We start from the raw sequence: 8,037 nt of genomic DNA, 5'->3' as shown, positions 1-8,037 counted from the left end.
CCGCCGATATCTGTATTTTAACGGAGAACTCCTGGAAACAAAATGCTTTAACAGAGAGGAATGAATTTATAATGGCAGAATCTCAGACACTGTGACAGGTTGTCAAGGGAGATATATTTAGGCTGGGCCGGGAAACATCTTAGCCCTCCTCAGACCTCAAAAGAAATTTTTAACTTTGTGAGAGGAATCCACACATCACAAAGCAATTTCACTGATAGCTTCTTTCTAGATTTTGTCATGGGATATTTGATATTTTGCCACAGGCCTCAATGAGCTCCTGAACGTCCCCTCGTGGATTGTCTAGAAAGCATGTGTCCAACTGCTGAGTCAAAAGAAGGGTTTAACTCTGAGGGTTACATCCACACATCACAAAACAGTTTCACAGATAGCTTCTTTCTAGTTTTTATCTGGAGATATTCGGGTTTTTTCCCCATAGGCCTCAATGGGCTCCCAAATATCCCTTTGCAGATCCTTAAAAAAGAGTATTTCCAACCTGCCAGAACAAAGGAAAGGTTTAACTCAGTGAGATGAATGCTAACAACAAAAAGGAGTTTCACGGATAACTTCTTTTTACTTTTTGTCTCTGGAGTATCAGTTTTTATTATAGGCCTTAATGGGCTCCCAAATGTCCCTTTGCAGATTCTACAGAGAGAGTTTCCAACCTGTTGGATCAAAAGAAATTTTTAAATCTGTGACATGAATCCACACATCACACAGCAGTTTCACAGATAGATTTTCTCTAGTTTTTCTTTAGATATTCAATTAATCCCCACAGGCCTCAATGGGCTCCCAAATGTCCCTTTGCAGATACTGCTAGAAGAGCATTATCAACCTGCTGTATCAAAAGAAAGGTTTAACTCAGTGAGATGAATTTACCCATCACAAAGCAGGTACACAGAGAGCTTCTTTCTACTTCTATCTGGGAAAATCAGTTTTTCCCCATAGGCCCCATTGGACTCCAAAGTGTCCCTTCTCAGATTTTCCTAAAAGACTTTTGCCACCTGCTGAATGAAAAGAAATTTTTAACTCTGTGAGGCATATCCACACCTCACAAAGCAGTTTCACAGATAGCTTCTTTCTAGTTTTATCTGGGGTATTCAATTTTTCCCCAAAGGCCTAAAAGGCTCCCAAATGTCCCTTTGAATATTCTCCAAAAAGTGTGTGTCCAACCTGCTGGATCAAAAGAGTGGTTTAACTCTGTAAGATGAATTCATACAATGAAAAGCAGTTTCTCAGATAAGTTGTTTCTATTTTTTATCTGGGGATATTCAGTTTTTCCCGGTATGCCTCAATGGACTGCCAAATGCCCCTTTGAAGATTTTCACAAAGAGTATTATCAGCTTGATGAATGAAAGGAAATGTTTAACTCTGTGAGATCCATCCACACATCACAAAGCAGTTTCACAGATTGCTTCTTTTTGTTTTTATCTGGGATATTCAGGTTTTCCCAATAGGCCTCAATGCATTCCCAAATGTCCCTTTGCAGATTCTACAAGAGAGGGTTTCCAATCTCCTCAAGCAATAGAAATATTTAGCTATGTGAGACGAATCCATACATCACAAAGCACTTTCACAGATTGCTTCTTTCTAGTTTTTATCTGGGAGTATTCATTTTCTTCCCATAAACCTCAATGGGCTCCCATATTACTCTTTGCAGATTCACCAAAAAGAATGTTACCAATCCGCTTAATCAAAAGAAAAGTTTAGATCTTTGAGATGAAGCCACACGTTACAAAGCAGTTTCACAGATAGCTTCTTTCTAGTTTTTCTATGGGGGTACTCTGTTATTCTCCATAGACCTCAAAGGGATCCCAAATGTTCCCTCACAGGTTCTCTTAAAAACAGTGTTTTCAACCTAATGAATTAAAAGAAAAGTTTATATCTGTGTAATGAATCCAAACATCACAAATTGTTTCACAGAGAGCTTCTTTCTAGTTTTTATCTGGGGATATTCAGTTTTTCCCCATAGGCCACAATGGGCTTCCAAATCTCCCTCCACAGATATTTGAAAAAGAGTTTTTCCAAACTGCCAAACCAAAGATCAGTTTAACTATGTGAAATGAATCCATACATCACAAAGTGGTTTGCCAGATAGGTTTTTTCAAGTCTTTCTCTGGGGATATTCGGTTTTTCCCCATAGAGCTCAACAGGCTTGGAAATGTCCCTCTGCAGATTCTCCAAAGAGAGTGTTTCCACCCTGCTGAATCAAAAGAAATGTTTAGTTCTGTGAGATGAATCCACACATCAAACAGCAGTTTCACAGATCTCGCCTTCCTAGTTTTTATTTGGGGATATTCAATTTTTCCACATGGACCTCAATGGGCTTTTAAATGTCCCTTTGTAGATGATCCAAAAAGGTGTTTCTAACCTGCTGAATGAACAGAAAGGTTTAGCTCTGTGAGATGGATCCACCCATCACAGAGCACTTTCACAGATAGCTTCTTTATTGTTTTAATCCTGGGATATTTGGTTTTCCCCCATAGGCCTCAAGGGGCTCCCAAATTTCCCTTCACAGATACTCCAAAAAGAGTGATTTCCACCTGCTGAATCATAAGAAAGTTTTAATTCTCTGGGATGTACCCACACATCAAAAATCAGATTCACAGATATCTTTTGTCTAGTTTTTATCTGCGGATATTCGGTTTTCACTTATAGGCCTCAATCAGCTCCCAAATGTGTCTTTGCAGATTCTCCAAAAAAAGTGTGTCCACTTTTCTGTATCAAAAGAGAGGTTTAACTCTGTGAGATGAATCCACACATCATAAAGCAGTTTCACAGACAGGTTCTTTCTAGATTTTATCTGGGGATATTCATTTTTTTCCCATAGGCTTCAGTGGGCTCCTAAATGTCACTTCATAGATTCTTTAAAAAGAGTGTTTCCAACCTTCTGGATAAAAAAAGGTTTAATTCTGTGAGATGAATCCAAACAACAGAAAGTAATTTTACAGATACCTTCTTGGCAGTTTTTCTTTATGGATTATTGGTTTTTACATAGAGGCCTTAATGGGCTCCCAAGTGTCCCTTCACAGATCCTACAAAAAGAGTGTTTCCAAACTGCTGGATCAAAAGAGAAGTTTAACTCTGGGCAATGAATGCACCTCACAATGCAGTTTCACAGATAGCTTTTTTCCAGCTTTTATCTGGGGATATTCGATTTTTCCCCATAGGCCTCAATGGGCTCCAAAATGTTCCATGGCAGATTCTCCAAATACAGTGTTTTCAACCTGCTGAATCAAAAGAACTGTTTAATTCTGTGATATGAATCCACAAATTACAAAGCAGATTCAGAGGCAGCTTCTTTCCAGTTTTTATCTAGGGACATTCAGTTTTTCACTTATAAGCCTCAATGGGCTTCCAAATGTCCCTTCACAGCTTCTCCAACAAAAGTTTTCCATCTTGCTGAATCAAAAGAAAGGTTTAACTCTGTGAGATGAATCCACCCATCAGAGAACACTTTCACAGATAGTCTCTTTATACTTTTTATCTGGGGATGTTCAGTTTTTCCCCAAAGGCCTCAATAGGTTCCCAAATATCCCTTTGCTGATTCTCCAAAAAGAGTATTTTCAACTTGTTGAATCATAAGACAGGTTTAATAATCTGAGATCAATCTACACATCACAAAGCAGTTTCACAACTATAAACTAGCTACTTTCTAGTTATTATCTGGGGATATTCAATTTTTCCACATAGGCCTCAAAGGGCTTTTAAATGTTCCTTTGCAGATTATCCAAAAGTGATGTTTCTAACCTGCTTAATCAAAGGAAAGGTTCAACTCCATGAGATGAATTCATCCATTCACAAAGAAATTTCACAGATAGCATTTTTCTAATTTTTATCTGGGGATATTTGCTTTTTCCTCATAGTTCTCACAGGGTTTCACAATGTCCCTTTGCAGATACTCCAAAAAGAGTGTTTCTAATATGCTGAATCAAAAGAATGGCTTAACTGTGTGAGATGAATCCACACATCACAAAGTAGTTTTACAGATAGCTTCTTTTCAGTTTAACTCCAGGACTATTCCGTTTTCCCCCATAGACCTCCATGAGCTTCCAAATGTCCCTTTGCAGATTCTCCAAAAAGAGTGTTTTCAACCTGCTGGATCCAAAGAAACGTTTAACTTGGTGAGGTGCATCCACACATAACAAAGCAGTTTCAAAGATAGCTTCTTACTAGTTTTCATCTGGAGATATTCAGGTTTCCCCTATAGGCCACAAAAGTCTCCCAAATGTCCCTTTGCATATTCTCCAAAAAGAGTGTGTCCAACCTGCTGGATTGAAAGAGTGGGTTAACTCTGTAACATTAACTTATACAATGGAAAGCATTTTCACAGGTAGCTTCTTTCTAGTTTTTATCTGGGGATATTCAGTTTCCCCCAGTATGACTCAATGGGCTCCCAAATGTCCCTTTGCAGAATTTCCAAAAAGAGTATTTCTAGCCTGCTGAATTAAAGGAAATGTTTAACTCTGTGATACGCATCCACAAATCACAAAGCAGTTTCACAGATAGCTTCTTTCCAGGTTTTATCTGGGGTTATTCTGTTTTTACATACAAACCTCAATTGACTGCCAAATGTCCCTTTGCAGATTCTACAAAACAGTGTTCCCAACCAGCTGGATCAATGGAAAGATTTAAATATGTGAGATGAACCTACACATCACAAAACAGTTTCACAGATAGCTTCTTTCTCGTTTTATCTGGGGATATTCACTTTTTTCCCATAGACCTAAATGGGCTCCCAAATGTTCCATGGTAGATTCTCCAAAAAGAGTGTTTTCAACCTGCTGAATCAAAGAAAATGCTTAACTCTGTGAGGTGAATTCACATAACACAAAGCAGTTTCACAAATAGATCTTTCTAGTTTTTATCTTGGGACATTCAGTGTTCACTTTAAGTCATCAATGGACTTCCAAATGTCCCTTCATAGCTTCTCCAACAAAAGTGTTTCCAACTTGCTGAATCTAAAGTAAGGTTTAACTCTAGAGATGCATTCACACATCACAAAGCAGTTTCACAGATAGTTTCTTTCTAGTTTTTATCTGAGGATATTCTTTTTTTTCCCCATAGACTTCAATGGGCTCCCAAATATCCTTTTGCAGATTATTAAAAAAGAGTGTTTCCAACTTGCTAGAACAAAAGAAAAGTTTAATTCTGTGAGATGAATGCCCACAACACAAAGCAGCTTTGCAGATATCTTCTTTTTAGTTTTTGTCTGGGGATTATCAGTTTTTACTTACATGCCTTAATGGGCTCCAAAATGTCCCTTCGTGAATCCTACACAAAGAGTGTTTCAACTTCCTGAATCAAAAGATAGGTTTATCTCTGTGAGATGAATCCATACATAATGAAGCAGTTCCATCGATAGTTTCATTCCTGTTCTTATCTGTGATATTCATTTTTTCCCCAAAGGCCCCAAAGTGTTCCCAAATGTCCCTTTACAAATTGTACAAAAAGATTGTTTCCAACCTGCTGAATCAAAATAAATGTTTAACACTGTAAGGTGAATCCACACATCACAAAGCAGTGTCACAGGTAGTTTCTTTCTAGTTTTTATCTTGGGGTGTTCAGTTTTTCACCACAGGCCTCAATGAGCTCCCAAATGTCCCTTTGTAGATTATCTAAAAACAATGTTTCTAAACTATGAATCAAAAGAAAGTTTTCACTCTGAGAGAAGCATCCACACATCACAAAGCAGTTTCATGGATAGTTTCTTTCTACTTTTTATCTGAGGATCTTTGTTTTCTTTCCCATAGGCTTCAATGGTCTCACAAATGTCCCTTTGCAGATTATTAAAAATGAGTGTTTCCAACCTGCTAGAACAAAAGAAGCGTTTAATTCTGTGAGGTTAATGCTAACAACACAAAGCAGTTTCACAGATAACAACTTTTTAGTTCTTTGTCTGGGGATTATTTATTTTACTTATAGGCCTTAATGGACTCCCAAATGTCCCTTCAAGGATCCTATAAAGAGAGTGTTTCAAACCTGCTGAATTGAAAGAAAGGTTTAACTCTGTGAGATGAATCCACACATCACAATGCAATTTCACAGATAGCTTCTTTCTAGTTTTTATCTGAGGATATTTCATTTTTCCCCATAGGCCTCCAAGGGCTTCCAAATGTCGCTTCACAGATTCTACAAAAAAAAAAAAAGTTTTTTTTAACCTGAAAAATCAAAAGAAATGCTTAACTCTGTGAGATGAACCTACACACCACAAAGAAGTTTCATAGATAGCTTCCTTCTTGTTTGTATATGGAGATGTTCTGTTTTCTTCATAGGGCACAGTGTATTCTTCAACATCTCTTCACAGATTCTGCAGAGAGAGTGTTTACAACCTACTGAATTGAAACAAAGGTTTATCTCGGTGAGACGAATCCACACATCCCAAAGCAGCCTCGCAGAGAGATTCTTTCTCATTTTTATTGGTGGATATTCGGTTTTGCCTCATAAGTCTCAAAGGGCTCCCAAATGTCCCCTCACTGATTGTCCAAAAAGAGTATTTCCAAACAGCTGAATCAAACAAAAGGTTTAACTCTGTGAGATGAATTCATGCATCACAAATCAGTTTCACAGATAGCTTCTTTCTAGTTTTTATCTGTGGATATTCTGTTTCTCTCCACAGACATCAATGGGCTTGAAAATATCCCCCTGCAGATTTTCCAAAAAGAGAGTTTCCAACCTGCTGAATCAAAACAAAGGTTCAACTTCTTGAGATGAATCCACACATCACAAAACAGTTTCACAGATGTCTTCTTTCTACTTTTTATCTGGAGATATTCAGTTTTGCCCTATGGGCATCATTGGACATGAAATGTCCCTTCACAGATTCTCCAAAAAGAATGTTTTTTACCTGCTGAATCAAAAGAATGGTTTGATTCTGTGAGATGAATCCGCACATCACAAAGCAGTTTCAAAGTAGCTACTGTCTAGTTTTTTTCTGGGATGTTCAGTTTTTCCCCTTAGACCTCTATGTGGTCCCAAAAGTTTTTCACACATTTTACACAAAGAGTGCTTCCAATCTGTTGAATCAACAGAAAGGATTAAATCTGTGAGATGATGCCTTCTTTCTAGTTTTTATCTGAATATATTCTGTTTTTCCCCATATGATTCCAAGGGCTCCCAAATATTCCTTCAGAGATTCTCCACAAATTACTTTTCCAACCTGCTGAATCAAAACAAAGGCTTAACTCTGTGAGATGAATCCACACGTCACAAAGCACTTTCACAGATAACTTCTTTGTAGTATTTATCTGAGGATGTTCTGCTTTTCCTTATAGGCCTCAATGGGTTCCCAGTTGTCCCATCACAGATTCTACAAAAAGAGTGTTTCCAACCTGCTGAATCCAAAGAAAGCCTTAACCCTGTGAGATGAATCCGCACATTGCAAAGCAGTTTCACATACAGCTTCTTTCTCATTTTTATCTAGGGATATTCTGTTTTTCCCCATAAGTCTCAAAGGGCTCCAAAATATTCCCTCAAAGACTCTCCAAAAAGACTGTTCCCAAGCTGCTGAACCAAAAGAAACCCTTAACACTGTGAGATGAATTCATGCATCACAAAGGCGTTTCACAGATAGCTACATTCTAGTTTTTATCTGGGGATAGATTCTTCTTCCCCACTGGCCACAAAGGCCTCCCAAATGTTTCTTCACAGTTTCAACAATTAGTGTGTTTCCCTCCTGCTGAATCATAATACAAGTTTAACTCTGTGAGATTAACTCATCCATCACAAAACAGTTTCACAGATAGGATCTTTATAGTTTTTATCTGGGGATATTTGTTTTTTCCCCATTTGCCTCAATGGGCTTTTAAATGTACCTTCACAGATTATACAAAAAGAGCTCTTCCATCCTGCAGAATCAAAAGAAAGATTTAATCTGAGACAGGAATCCACACATTTATTTATTTATTTATTTATTTTTTCTGCTGCTCAGTCTGACTTTATTTTTTCTTTTTCCTTTTTTTTTTTTTATTACACTTTAAGTTCTAGGGTACATGTGGATAACGTGCAGGTTTGTTACATATGTATACTTGTGCCAGGTTG

The sequence above is a fragment of the Colobus angolensis genome, unplaced genomic scaffold (assembly GCF_000951035.1).
Source record: "Colobus angolensis palliatus isolate OR3802 unplaced genomic scaffold, Cang.pa_1.0 Scaffold354, whole genome shotgun sequence".
Classification (NCBI taxonomy): domain Eukaryota; kingdom Metazoa; phylum Chordata; class Mammalia; order Primates; family Cercopithecidae; genus Colobus; species Colobus angolensis.
Note: the sequence above shows the minus strand (reverse complement) of the source record.